A 15,701-nucleotide genomic window follows, 5' to 3' on the forward strand; every position below is an offset into this window, starting at 1 on the left:
AGAAAAGTGCTGGAAAAGCTCAGCAGATATGGCAGTATCTGTGAAGAGAAAACAGAATTAATGTTTCAGATCCAGTGACTCTTCCTCAGAACTGATGGTAGCCAGGAAACTGCGTCTTTCTAGCCTCTCCTTCCTTTAATCCAGGCAGCATCCTGGTAAAGCTGGTAAAGGCGCAACAACACCTCTTCTTCCTGAGGAAGCTGAGGAAATGGATTAAGAGATTTAGTATATCTGCACCCGAGAAAGCATTCTATCCCAGCACAGCAACTAGCCTGCTCAGGACCGTAAGAAACTACTGAAGGTTGTGTGCACAGGTCAGACCATCACAGAAGCCAACCTTCCATTCATTAGCGCCATGACACATCTCGTTGCCGGGGAAAATCTGCCATCATAATCGAAGACCCACGCCACCCGCTAAGGCTCTCCAACATCCTCTTCCATCAGGCAGAATATACAAAGTTTGAACACATGCACTGGCGCCTAATTTGACAGAAACACTGAAATGTGCCACAGTAAACCACTGTGGGATAAGGTTGCACAAACCAGCACTACCCTCAGGCACATCAACATGGTGCTTCATTGCTGCAACATTGAACTGAAATGAGAAAATCCTGGATGGATTGATTAATGAGTGAATTTGATTGATCGGTGAATTTGGGTAAAGGGATATTTCAGCACATTCTTCAGCTGCTGCCTGAACTTAGTCTGGGTCACGGCATAAATCGCGGTGTTTGTGCAGCAACTGAGGAGCTGCAGCATGAAGCCCAATTCCTGCACAAAGTAATCTAGATACACAGAGTAATACCCAAACCACCACATCCGGTTCCACATTGAATACACCATTAACATTGACCACAACAGGACGAAATTGGCCGAGATCACAAACAGAAAAATGATGGATTTTTTTCGATTTCTCATTTCTGTGTCACACTGACCGTCCCGATTGGTGTGAGCCCGGAGTCTCCTGCGGGCTCTGCTGGTCACTAAAATGTGTCTGACAGTGAAAACATTGAGCAGCAGAATCAGGAGAAATGGAAGAGCTGGGGTTAGAATGTGGTGGAGGAACTCGATTGTGACCAAGGCACGAGAGTCATAAATACCACCTCTTACATGACAAAACCAGGGGGCATTCACCAGCCGATACGTTGCTGTGAGCATAAAATACCAGAAAATGTTCTTTAAACAGCTCAGCACAGTCACTGTTCCCAGAACCACAGCCGCCGTTTTCTCACTGCAATATTTACTTTTCAGCTTCTGGCAACAAATGGCCACAAATCGATCAAAGGTGAAAGTGACGGTGAACCAGACAGAACAGTCAGTGGCTGCATAAAGCAGGATGGCGTGGATATTGCACACACGGATGAAGAACAGGAAATAAAACTGTTCCCGATAAACAATGGGAATGTGTCTCAATAGCAGATCAAGGATAATGAGCAGTAAATCCGCTGCTGCCATGGCCCCCAGGTAACGTCTGACACATGGAGATAATCCACAATCTTTATAAAGCAGGACGTAGATCGTCACTACGTTAACTATGGAGAAAGAAAACAAATAAATTATACATCAGCCTGGAGGCAAAGCCACCAGTTTGGATGAGGATCCAGTGCGATTTTTAAATGTGTCGCTGTATTCAGAGATTTATTAAAGATATTGAGGCTGAAATGCAAATGGTAGGTTCTAAATTACTTCCAAAAATGTGGCGTAAAGTACAAAAAACACTCCCCCTCCAAACACACAGGCACTCATCCATAATAACAGATGGTTTCTCGAGCGTTCCCACATAATTGATCGCTCAATAGCATGCCGAAGTCACTTCTTTGCAGTTTCTAATATGGAGGGTGAAAACATTGCTGTCCCGAAGGAAAATTGAATTAAAATTGAGGTTGGAAATTTTTGTCTTTTGGTCTAAACAGTGGTCGACCCTCAGTAATGAAGAAATGTAACTCAGGGAAAACTTATTCACCTCTTTAACTACACCGGGGTTCTTCGAAACAATGTTTCCTTCCTCTCCCTGGAATGGGATCTCTTCTTTCAGGACATTATATTTTGTTCAAGTAATTGACCTCCGGGCTTCCACAGGTAATGCCAGTCACAGAATGTTTTGGGGAATGTCAGTTTTAGAATTTTCTAGGGAATGGCGGTTATAGAATAGGCCTGGGAACGCTAGTAATACAATATTCCAGAGACTGACAGTTATAAAATTTTCTGCAGAAAGTCGGGTATAGAATGTTCTAGAGAATGTTGGTTATAGAATGTTCCAGAAAATGCCACGTACAAAATGCAATAGAGTCATAAAGATCCATATCACAATGGGCCTTCAGTCCACCTGGTCTGATGAAATCCACTCAGCCTCACAGTGTTAATCTCTCATCAAACTCAACTCGACACACTCTCTCTCTCTCTCTTGCCTTTGCAATAACCCCATAGGGGCATAGAATCTTCTGGAGAGAGTCAGTTATGGAATGTTCCAGAGAATGCCACTTGTAGAATTTTCTGAATGATGTCGTTTATTGCAGTTTCCAGATAACGCTCTGGACATTTTGCAGTTTCAGAATAATGTCAGTCGCCTGATATGTAACACATAAGGGGAATAAGCAGAGCTGTTTTTTTTTCTCAAATCTCATCCGAATAACGTCCATCCCGAGTCCAGCCAGCCTTTTAAACCTGCTCCACCATTTAATAAGTTCAGGACTGATCTGATGGTGTCCTGAGATCCATGTCACAGATACTTTCAACTATTCAATCCTTTGTCTCGTTATACAATTAGAGATCCTGCATAGGGAATATTAGGAATTAGGAGCAAAATTAAAGAGCAGGACCTCAACTGTTATAACCACCTGGTTATTACCTGACCCACGTGTAAATTGGTACAGAAAAGAAAAGACAACTGAGGAAGTAAGGTTGCCACGAAAGGAATGGTGCAGGAAGGATGGGTTCCTTTTCGAGGGGCACTGGTATTGGTTTTGGGACAGGACGGAGCTGAACCTTTGGGACGGACTGCACCTGAACTGTTCAACAACCAGGATATGACTCGAAAGGTGAAATACTGTCGTCGCAAAGACTGGAAACTAGTAGAAGTGGGGAGAAGTAGAAGGAGAGGTCATTAACATTTCCAGAACAATGAGATTTACCAGGTACTTGAGATAGCTTTGGAACCAGGATTAACAAGAATTCAAGGAAATTCTACCAATTCATTAGTGACAAAACACTAACAATTGAGACAATAGGGCCCGTTAAAGATCAACAAGGCTGTCTATCCATGGAACCACATGAAAAGGGTAAGATACTAAACAAGTGTTTTGCATCCTATATCGTGTGGAGTAGGATATATAAACTAGAGAATTTGGAGAAATACATTATGATTTCTTGAAATGTGCCAATAGTACAGAGGAGGAGGTGCTGGACGTCTTGAAATGCATAAAGTTGGGTAAATTCCTCGCAAATGAGCAGTTGTACCCCAGAACATTGTGGGAATCTGGGGAAGTGAATGTTGGGCCCCTTGCTGAGATATTTGTATCAACAATAACCATGGGTAATGTGTTGGAAGAGAAGGGGTTGGTATGTAGTGCTATTATTTAGGAAAGATGGTAAGGAAAAACCAGGGAATTGTGCATTAGTGAACCCGACATCAGTGGTGCCTAAATTGTTGGAGGGGATTCCAAGGAACAGGACATATATATGAGGAAAGGTAAGGACAGATCAGAGATTTTCAACATGACTTGTGTGTTAGAAATCATGTCGCACTAACTTGATTGAATATTTTGAGAAGTGACAAAAAATATTGATAATGGCATCAACTGTCTGTACAGACTTCAGCAAGGCATTCAGCAAGATTCTACGTGGTAGACCAGTTTGCAAGGTTAGATCGCATGGAATCTAGGGGCAACCAGCCACTAGGATATAAAATTGGCTTGAAGGTGGGATGCAGAGCATAATGTTAAGTGTTGACTTTTTTTTGTCTGATTGGAGGCCTATGACCAATGGTGTGTTGCAAGGATCAGTGCTGTGTCCGGTAGTTTTTGTCATTTATATCAATGAGTTAGATATGAACATAGGAGGAAAAGTGAGTAAGTTCACAGATAACTCCAAAATTGCTGGGGTGTCAACAGTGAAGAATAATATCTCAGAGAACAATGGGACCTTGATTAAATGGGCTGGTAAGTGGTAGATAAATTTTATTTTAGATAAATGTGAGGTATTGCATTTTGAAAGCCGAATCAGGGCAGTATTTATAGACTTATTGGTAGGGATCTTCAAGGAAATAATGGAATCCCTACAGTGTTCAAAAAGGCCCTTCTGCCCTTTCAGTCCACACTAATACTCCAAAGGACATCCCACCAGGATCACCTGCACCATATCGCTGTAAACCTGTATTTTTACTGTAAATCCAGTAATACACATCATTGGAAAAAAATGGCCAATTAACATGGCCAATCCACCCTAACTTGCACATCTTTGGACAGTGGTAGTAGACAAACGAACCCACAGAAAAGCCGTGCACGCACAAGAAAAGCGTGCAAACTCCACATAGGCATTCATTTGAGGGTGGAACTAAACCTGGACCCCCATTTCCGGGAAGTAGCAAGGCTAACTACTGAAACACCATGTCACCCTGGGGTGAAGGTTCACAGTTCCCTGAAGCTGGAGTCACAGGTAGACAGGTTAGTGAAGAAAGCATTTAGTACACTTACCTTTTTTGGTTAGTGCGTTGAAGAGAGGCGTTTGGATGTCATGGGACTGTACAGAACATCAGTTAGTCCACATTTGAAATACGGCATTTAATTTTGATCTCCTTTCTATAGAAACAATGTTGTTGAACTTGCAAGTATGGAAACATGATTTATAGGGTATTGCTGGTGTTAGAGAATTCGAGCGAAAGGGAGAGTTTGAATTGGGTGGGGCCATTGTCCCCAGAGCTTTGGAGGATAATGGATGACTATATAGAAGTAATAAAATAATGAAAGCATTGGATATGACGAATAGTCAAGGTCTTTTCTGAGGGTAGGAGAAAGCAAAGCTAGAGTGCATAGGTTTAAGTTGAGGGGTAAAGACTGAAAAGGGTTCGAAGGTGCAACCTGCTCAGGCAGAGAGCGGTGCATGTACCGAATGAGCTGCGAAATGAAGTGATGGAGGCTGGCATCTGGATTTGTACATGAAAAGGAAGGGGTTGGGGCATTTAGGCCAAATGTTGGAAAAGAGGACTAGGTTAATTAGGATACCTGGTTGGCATGGACAGATTGGCAGGAAGGGGCTGCCTCCGTGCTGCACAGCTGCCTGACTCTATATGAGAAGGTGAACATTCAGTTTCTCTCAGTTCTGACGAAGGGTCACCGGACCTGGAACATTGACTCTGATTTTTGTTCATGAATGCTGCCAGACCTGCTGAGTCTTTCCAACAACTTCAGTTTCTGTTCCTGATTTATAGCATCCATAGCTTTTTTTTTCAGTTTTTATTGAACCTCTCTAGCCTGTTACACAGAAAAGGAGGTGGCTATTCAGCCTCTTGGGTCTCTTAAACTGAAACAGGAGGAGGCTATTTGATCTCTCAAGTCTGCCACAGGGGGCCTTTTAGGTTTTGAGCCTGTTACAATGGAACAGAGGGAGGCCATGTGGGCTCTGGACTCTGTTACAGCGGAAAAGGAGGTGGCCAAGCAACCTCTGGAGCCGGTTACACAGGTTGGAGGGTGTGAGCTATCGGGAGAGGCTGAATAAGTTGGGGCTAGTTGGCCGGGAGCATCGGAGGCTGTAGGATGAGCTTAAAACTTTATACAGTCATGAGCGGCATGGATATGGTGAGTAGTCAAAGGCTTTTCCCCAAGGTAGGGGAGTCCAAATCTAGATGATACAGGTTTAAGGTGAGAGGGAAAAGATTTTAAAAAGGACCAAAGGGGCACTTTTTCTTTTCACACAGAGGAGCACTTCTGTATGGATTGAGCTTCAGTTGAAGTGGTGGAGGATTGTTTCGTTTTCAGGTTTAAAAGACATCTGGAAGGGGATATGACCAGGAAGGGTTTAGAGCGATACAGGCCAATTGCTGACAAATGGGGCTAGATTCATTTGGGATATCTCATCGTCCTGGACAAGTTGGACAGAAGGGCCTGTCAGCACACTGCACGCCTCTATGACTCTACTACTGGAAGATGCCATCCAGCTTCACAAGTCTGTCATACAACTGCACGACCTGTTAGCTCGCTTGCACAATTACTGAGAGAAAAAAAATCATAAATACATCGTTCAGATTGTGAGGATGCTTTTCAGAAACAGAAGAAAGGCTTCCAGTCAATAGAAGCTGTAAGTAATGTGAATGGACCATTCAGTCCCTCAATTCCATTCCATGGGTAAAGCACACAGCTATTCGAACCTATTGTTCAGGATCAGGAGGAACACGTCTGTTTTCATGATAAAAAAAATTAAAAGATTGTGGATGTTGTAAATCAGGAACAAAAGCAGAAGCTGGTGGAAAAATTCAGAATAATTCTGAAGCAGGATCACCGGACCTGAAACGTTAACTCTGATTTTCTCTTCACAGATGCTGTCCGACTTGCTGATGTTTTCACAAAGCTGGCACACAGGGACAGAACAAAGCCATTTAACTGCTCGAGACGATACACAGTTTGATCTGGAGGTCAGTAAGTCTCCAGGATTCTGTTACCCAGGAACAGGAGGAGGCAACTCACTCTCCACCACTATGGTACACTGGCAGGCACGGTGATTTGGCTTGTTACAAACAGAAATATATGAATACGTTGCAGGAGTGGGCCATTCAATCCTGTTCCCCCATTCAATAATATTCAATGTAATTGTGATTCCTCACCCATTTCCCTCTCTGCAGGTTCTGCGCTGTTTTCTGGCCATGTTACAGACAGAGACACTGTAACTACAGTCATGACGACTCATCTAGCGTGGGTCACCAAAGCATCTGGTCTTCCTGAATGCCCACAGAAGATTAAAACACAACCTTGAGGAAACTATCCCGAGCATTTCCATGAACCTCCCAAAAAGAATTAAGTGAACCACTACTCAACGCCAAGTTCGAAGCCTAGTCTGAATCAATAACAGTCCGGGATTCCAGAACATATGATCAGCTGAGAGAAACTAAGACAGACGTTCAGTAGACCGTCACAGAACACGTTACAAAGGTGTACCCCTTAGCTGTTGAATATCTCTTGTCCAACATGGAGCTCCGCGCAGGACACTGGGAAGTGAAAGAAAGTGCAAGCAATCGTTTTTTTTCAATGTCAGTTTCATAATGATGAACTGAATGTTCCAGAGTGAATGATACAATAGGTCAGTGAGGATACGGGACATCAGTTCAAGTTAAACTGGACAATTACTTAATGGGCAACAAGATGCAGCAATACGTGGGTAGACAGCAGAATGGGACTCGCCTGGGGATTCAGAATTTGGAGGGTGCAATCGTAAGAATGAGAGCATAAAATAAATATGCTGCCAGGTCAGCTAAAATTGAATTTTTAAAAAAATCACATTCACAATCCAGTTCACAGACTCAGCCCAGACACCATAAATTCAGAGAAGGCATCCGTTCAGCATCGAACACTGTGCAAACCAGGATAGTGTTCGTCTCAATGCAAGCTGGCAATCTGTCCAGTGTGGAACACTGATTACACCAAACCAGTGCATTGACCTATAAACCCAAACTAGACATCTATCCACTGCAAGGACCACAGCAGTGCACTGTTCTATAAGCCCAGAGAAGATAACTGTGCAGCATGGGGAGCTGAGCAGACCACGGCTTGCATTGAGTTATAAATTTAAACTATGTATCTGTCGCCTTGTCGAGCTGTCAAACCACCCCAGTGTATTGCTCAGTAACACTGCCGAAGATCACAACGTGTAGAGCTGGATGAACACAGCATGCCAAACAGCACCAGACGTTCAGTAGACCGTCACAGAACACGTTACAAAGGTGTACCCCTTAGCTGTTGAATATCTCTTGTCCAACATGGAGCACCGCGCAGGACACTGGGAAGTGAAAGAAACCAGAGGAGCAAGAAGGCTGACATTTCAGGCTTAGGCCCTTTTTCATCCAGCTCTACACCTTGTGGTCCCAGATTCACCAGCACCTGCAGTTCATACTATCACTGCCTTAGTTCGCTCTCAGCTTGGGGAACCTTGCAGCCCATGCTGGAAGTGACAGGATATGAGGCTCTCATCCATTTGCAGCTCCATATCCCCAACGTGCCATGACAAAGGGTGCTGTGGATGCGAGCATCACTGCCAGAGAGAGATGCCAGGGAATCAGTTTAAATACCAACCAAAACAAGGGGTTCAGAATATAGACAGAGAAAGGAAAACTGAGAGATAATGTCATGGAGGGATGTGTTCACGGGTTTCAGAATGCTGAAGTGAAAATATTTTGATAGCACCTTGCAACATGGGCCAATGTTTCCCACAATGACGGGTGTATGGAATTTTGGTGAGTTCAGTTGACGGAGAGTGTTGGATGACCATTTGTTCCGTAACTTTGAAACTCAGAGTGGCGACAGCAGAACCTTTGACTCATTGGGTTCAACCTTGCAATATTTTGTCTCAGAGTCATTTTCATTGAGTTTGACAGGGAACATCTGCATGAGGCCAAGCTAATTTCCTGCTTCTACCTTCTCAATCTCACCTCATTAATTACCTACACCACCCCATATCTTCCCTCTCACTCAGCATCCTCCAGTTTTGCCCCTTCATCATGGCTAGTGGTACTGACCACTGCCTGGATGCTCCTGGATATTCTGTGATTCCTGGCTCTGGTGCCATCTTTAAAAGGCTAATGGGCACATGCGGTTTTCTTTGTTTGGACCTGCCCTGAACTGTGTACAGTGAGCATAGCAGATAAGGGGCTATTGCATCACATTTTTTTGACAGGGGCCTGGAGGTCCAAGTGAATGGGTTAGTACAGGGGAAGACCATTCTCTTTCCAGGGGAGGCCATGACACCAGAACATGATCCGAGCTTTTTGCCTATTTCAGTCCAGTATCGGCAGGGTGAAGAAATGCCCAGCAATACAGGATAAGCATGAAACCCCTCCCTGTTCATTGAGGGTAAGTGCCACCGTATTCTTTCCACTCTGTCACACTCAATGTACTTCTTTCATAGCATTGACCTTCAAACAAGATTCATGAGCTAACATTCTAAGTGCATGCAGCATCATACCTCTCTCCCACCTCCACTGTAACCCCCACACTAATAACACTGCATGGATTCAAAATTCGACTGACTCACTCCAGACACATCAGTATTTACCTCCTACCTCCAACAACCCTAGGAGCAGGATCACCCACTTCCATCCACCCTTCCACCCTCACGCCCTTTCTGTCATTTCAGGAGAACGAGCGTGTAATAGAGTAGAAAGTGTGCAGCCGGTTGGTGGAGTGCCCAACATCTGTTCCCTCACAACTTTCTCCCACCCTGCGCCATATTGACAGGTCCCAAAGATGCTCAGGATGACTTGCGTGGAGGTTCTGGAACATCCATATCGCACCAACTGAGTAAGAAGCAATATTCAGTGATGAACAATTCTCATTTTCAACCTACTGTAAGTTATTTTTCACTTGGCATAACTTAGATGCTGTGGCCCAGAAAACTGTCCCTCTTTTATGTTGAGTCAGTGCAAATGGAATCTCCACGGTCTTGTTGTGTCACAACACATCGTCTCCACCACCTCCCAGGAAAGGAACATGATCGAACAGCAAAACACACTGAGTGGGTCGAATCGGCCATTTCTGCTCCAATTTCTTACGCTTTCATGATCTTATGCTCGTTGTAATTTATCTACCTAAAAGAGCAGTGGAGGATGAAGTTGATAAATATTTGGTTGAAAAGTCTTAATGGTAAAAAGCGGTATGGGGGGTTTGAGGTCTATGCCTGTTACTAATTGTTGTATCCTTCAAACTCCAAAGAGATGGTGACATAGTGTGATGTTAACTCATTTAAAAAATAAGGGCTCGCCTATTTAAGACTAATATAAAGGTATTACCTTTTCTTAGTGTTGTGCTCACCTCCAGGCCAGTGAAGATTTGGTTTTTGAAAATACTCAAGGCTGAGGCCAACTGATTTTTGATGGAAAAGGGAATCATTGTTTATGCGAACAAACAGGAAAGGCATGTTCAGACACATTCAGATAACAATATGCTTTTATATGATTCAACTCAGGCAGGGAGAAATTGCAACCTTCCTGAGAAGCGACGGCTTATTGCCCCCATGTCTGTCTGTCTGCCTACCTGTCTGCCTACCTGTCTGCCTGTCTGTCTGTCTATCTGTCTGTCTGTCTGTCTGTCTATCTATCTATCTATCTATCTATCTATCTATCTATCTATCTATCTATCTATCTATCTATCTATCTATCTATCTATCTATCTATCTATCTATCTATCTATCTGTCTATCTATCTATCTATCTGCCTACCTACCTACCTACCTATCTCTTTCACCTCACAGCGATGTGTGTGAATGGAAACCCCGCTCAGTGATCTTTACTACACGTGGAGGATTCCGGTTGAGGATTCATTGAAATTTCCAAACTCCCTGAAGCAAAGGGAATTAAACTAAATCCAACTGGTCCAAGTCGAAATCCAACTGCCAGCAGCTTGTGTGTCCAGAATGACTTCAGAAGCAGAGTAACATTTGGGACAATCTGCTTTTTGCTCGTGTCATGAGTTTAACTTTTTTTTTTGACAAAACTCTTCAAACTGATATTCTGCAGTGATTTTTTCCCGTTTGTCTTCACGTGTGCATATGTGTGTGCATGACTCTGTGTGTTTGCATGTGTGTGTGATTGTAAGTGTGTCTGTATGTGTTTATTTTTATGTGTTTCAGTATTTATAGAATGATAAATACTGATGTACATATTTTCAATGCTCAAACTATTTGTCATTTAACCTTCCATCACAGCGTCAGTTACGTTGCTTTGATTATGGCTGAGCTGTTTTTTTAGTAAACGTAAGACTTCTACTCAATTTTTCCTAAACGCTGAACGTAACCCAGTCTGAGACCTGCATAATTAGCCATATCACCAAGTTGGCAACAAATAAATTAGTGAAGAGTTGGACAAAAAAAGAAAAAAAAAGACCCTCCATTCTCAGTCTAAACAGGGATGAGGAGAAATTCTCAAAGGGTCATTTGAGTGGGAATTCCCTTCCCCAGAAGTCTGTGGTTCCTGCATGTTTGTATTGATTCAAAGCAGCGTTAGTTAGATATTTGAAAGCAGAGTGATCCAAGGGTAACGAACTACGGATAGGAAGGTGTGACTGAGGCGACAACCGGGTCAGCCACAAGCTTAGTGACTGGTGGAGCAGAGTCAAAGTGTCTAATGACCCACTCCTGCTCCTCAGTCCTATGTTCCATTCTGATCCTCAAATCTGCCATACTGAAGCTGTGGAAGGCCACTTGTTCCAGCTACCTCATGCACAGAAACCCCTCAGAACTGCCACACGCCATGTGATGCATGTTGGATAATGTTTTTGGTGGAAAACGGGGGCACCAGTGTGAAACACACCCCAACTCTCCTCACAGACGTTTCCCAGTATCCCTTTATTGGTCGTGGTCTAGACCTTGATTCACTGTGAAAACAGCCGCATACTGGTCACTGACATCACTGACAAAATTCTCTGGTCTTCCTACCTGCAACATTCCAAAGCATCAATTTCAGGGAAATCACAACCAATAACTTTTCAAAAGCAGAATGGGAGGAAACAAGATACAGAAGTAAATCTTTCAGCCCCTCAAGCCTGCCTTCCCCTTCAATGCGATCATGGCTAATCTGATGTTGGCTTCAATTCCTCTTTCCTGCCCACTTCCTTGCAGCTCTCAAATTTCTGATGTGTCAAAATTTAATCACTTCTTTCCAAACATTTCAGTGACCTATCTCTCTATGCTCTCTGGAATTAAGACGTTCCGACAGTCACTACTCTCTGAGAGAAGGAAACAGCCCCCACACATACAGCATAACCTATTAACACGAACAAAAGATACAAACACAGTGTAAATGTGATGGGCACAGATTGCAAGGCAGCATTTGACTCGCAGTGGTATCAAGGAAACCAAACAAAATTGGACTAAATAGGAATCAGTGTAAACTCTTCAATGGGTGGAGACATTCGTAGCACAGTGTGGTTGTGAGACATCAATCACCTCAGCGCCGGGGTATCATTGCGGGAGATATTCAAGGTAGCTTCCTCGGCACAAACTTTTTCAACTGTTTCATCAATGCCTTACCCCCATCATAGGATGAGAAATTGGGATGATCACCGAAGATTACACAATGTTTAGCACAACTTGTCAGGCCTCAGTTCCTAAAGCAGCCTGTGTCAGTGTGCACCAAAAACTGGACAACAGTCAAGCTTGAAATATTAAAGTGTGTGTAACATTCATGTAACAGCACTACTGGACACAGCACATATTCACAGTAAAAGGAAGACATCATTCAGCACCTCGAGGTGATTTCACAGGAGGATAAGGAAGTCTTTCAGTCCATTGAGATTTTGGACAAAGGGGACAGCCCATTCAGTCACTCCTGCCTGTGACATCAGAAAAGAGTGTGTCTTGTCAGCACATCAAAATTTAAAACAGGACTCTGAGGTTGCTGAATCCAGTCCATGATCCTTTTCCATGGAATGAGGAAGATGCCATTCAGCCCTTTGAAACACTGATACATAAATAGGAGGATATTATTGCCGGCCCAACATGATTAACCAATGTACCACAGACTGCACAGATAGACTGTTACATGTTGCTCCTTCTGGCTGCATGGCTAATGGTGCTTTACCACAATTTGCTGATTGTGAAAAAGGAAAGTGGATCAGTTGTGCCAAGCCTCAAAGATACATCTGCCATCTCTGAGAATACAAACTGTTTTTCTATATGGAGGTCAGAAACTGGCTGCAATGGCAAACTCTGTCTGACTTAGGGCACTGTGGCCCCTGACAGGTTTGTGAACAACATGAAAATCAATGCAGGATCACACACCGACTGCAAAATAAAGTGGTGAGAGCTCATTGAGAGCCTGGAGCTCTCTCAACCTGAAGATGAGGTGTCAACTTGGCGAAGCCACCAAAGAGGACTGTTTGCATGCCAAACAACATAAGCTGCAAGTGATAGAATGAAGCGATTTCGTAGCAAACAGATCAGATCAGAGTCCTGCAGCCCTGCTACATCCACTTGTGTATGATGGTGGAGAAACAAACAATGCACTGGAGGAGGAGGCTCCACAAATATTCCCGTCCTCAATGATGGGAAAGCCCAGCACCTCAGCGCAAAAAGTAAGGCTGAAGCTTTGGCTGCCACCTTCAGCCAGAAATGCCGAGTGGATGATCCATCTCGGATTCCTCCAGAGGTCCACATCATTACAGATACCAGTCTTCAGCCAAATCTATTCTTTCCAAATGATACCAAGAAATGTTTGGAGACACCGAATACTTAGAAGGCTACAGGCCCTGGCAATATCCTGGCATTGTATTGAAGCCTTAAGCTCCAGAACGTGCCACTCCCTAACCAAGCTGTAGCAGGGCAGTTACAACGCAGGCATCGACCTGACATCATATAATATTGTCCAGGTACTTTCTGTACATGAAAAGCAGGACAGCTGCCCCATCAGCCTACTTTCTATCACGAGCAAAGTGATGGGTGGTATCATAAATAGTACTATTAAAAACACTTTGTCATCAAAAAGTTGCTCAGTGAAGTCCCGTTTGGGTTTCACTGGGGTCTTTCAAATTGTGACTTCATTAAAGCCTTGGTTCAAACATGGACAAAAGAGCTGAATTCATCAGCTGAAGTGAGAGTAACAGTGCTTGGCTTCAAGGTAATATTCGACTGAATGTGGCATCAAGGGGCCTGATTAAACATGGAATCAATCAGTATTTGGGTACACTCATGAGTGTTTGGAGATATGACTGGCACAAAGGGCAATGGCCACGGTTGTTGGAGGTTAGCCATCGGATCTCCATGACATCACTGCATGAGCTCTGTGGGGTAGTTTTGGACGCCCAACATTCCCTCCAGCATCAGGTCAGAGGATGTTCATTGATGAATGCATAATGTTCAACACCATTCACAAGTCAGTAAAATACCAAAACAGTCCATATTCTAATGCAACAAGATCTGAACAGGATCCAGGCTTGGGCTGAAAGATTTGCACCACACAAATGCCAGGCTGTGGCCACCACCAATAAAAGACATTCTAACCACGGCCCCTAGACATTCTGAATCCTCCTCTGTCAACATTCTGGGAGGTATCATTGATCAGTAACTCAGCTGGACACACCACATAACTGCAGTGGCAACAAAATTTGATGAGAAGTGAGGAATACTTTGGCAAGGAACTCACATCCTGGCTCCTCAAAGCCTGTCTACTTTCTTCAAGGCACAACTCAGGAGTGTGACGGAATACTACCCACTTGCTTGGATGAATGCAGCTCCAACAACACTCAAGAAAATTAACATCATCCAAGATACAAGCATTGACTCCTTCCAGCACCAACATTCAGTGACAGCAGTGCATACTACATGCAAGATACCCAGCAGAAATTCACCAAAGATTCTCAGATAACACCTTCGAAACCCATGATCATTTCAATCGAGAAGGACAGGGAAGAAGGTATGGAGAAACATCACCACATTCGAGCTGCCCTTGAAGACACTAATCATCCTGATCTGGAAAGTATATTGCTTATTCCTTCACTGATGCTCGGTCAAATTCCTGGAATTCCCTCATGAGTGACATTACGATTCAACCCACAGCGGGTAGTGATTCAGGAAGGCAGCTCATCAACAACTTCTCAAGAGTCATAAGGGCAATAAATGTTTGCCCAGCCAGTGATGCCCAATGCACACAAATGAATGCTAAAAGAAAAAGAAAACAACATGGAGGTTCGGCAGAGAATCGTAAACTATCTGCAGTCATGTATCAATGTTTTGTTTCAGACGTGTGACGGTGCATAAACTTCATCTTTCAATGGAATCACCTCTTATCCTCTCACACTGCTACAAATTAAAGCCTCGCTTTCTACACACTCTCCTCATGTCATCGTCATCTCAGGAATCAGTCTGGTGAAACGCCTTTGCATTCTGTCTGTGACAAAGAATCCGTATTCAGGAGAGAAAATCTGTACACGATGCTCAACAAATGCAGAAAGGTGTCTTTAGCCCTATACCTGAATCATTTTGCAATGAAGGACAACAAACAATTTATTGTTTTGATCACATGCTAACCCGCCAGAATTATGTTAGCAACTCATGACCAAGGGTATTCAGGTCCTTTTCGGCAACAGCACTTCTCAACGTCTCACCTTCTAATAAAAACAAAATGAGAAGGATGGTGTTTTTTGCCTGCATCTAAATCATTTCTTTGCCTTATAAATATCTGTTCTCCAAGCACTGATGCCTGTGATATCATCTGAGTAGTTACCTTCGGTGTATAGAAGGATCTGGCGCACTGTATTCTCTCTATTATCCAAATTTCAATCCATAAAATACTTTCCCCCTTACCCAAGGATTCTAAATGGGTTCACTCACCTGCGTACAACCACATCAAAGGTTTTCTGCAAATTCAAATACACCACTTCCACTTGTTCTCATTTGTCGATGTCACAACCAACATTTTGGACAAACTCCAGAAGATTTATCAGATAATTTCCCATTCATGAATATAGGCTAAGTCTACCAACTCATATCATTATTCTCCTATTATCTAGT

General features: G+C 43.4%; 2 long non-coding RNA genes across 2 annotated transcripts in view; one reads left to right on the forward strand and one right to left on the reverse strand.

Annotated features, from left to right (window-relative positions):
- LOC132208601 (uncharacterized) overlaps positions 1–1,354 on the forward strand; it is a 63,059-nt gene extending 61,705 nt beyond the window's left edge. Inside the window, exon 3 of the long non-coding RNA XR_009444729.1 lies at positions 1,252–1,354. This is a non-coding gene — a long non-coding RNA (uncharacterized LOC132208601). The remainder of the gene's footprint in view (positions 1–1,251) is intronic.
- The window catches only part of LOC132208600 (uncharacterized), a 56,234-nt gene that overhangs the window by 2,818 nt on the left and 37,715 nt on the right, over positions 1–15,701 (reverse strand). The window lies entirely within an intron of this gene.

Source organism: Stegostoma tigrinum, unplaced genomic scaffold (assembly GCF_030684315.1).
Source record: "Stegostoma tigrinum isolate sSteTig4 unplaced genomic scaffold, sSteTig4.hap1 scaffold_49, whole genome shotgun sequence".
In the NCBI taxonomy this organism is placed as follows: domain Eukaryota; kingdom Metazoa; phylum Chordata; class Chondrichthyes; order Orectolobiformes; family Stegostomatidae; genus Stegostoma; species Stegostoma tigrinum.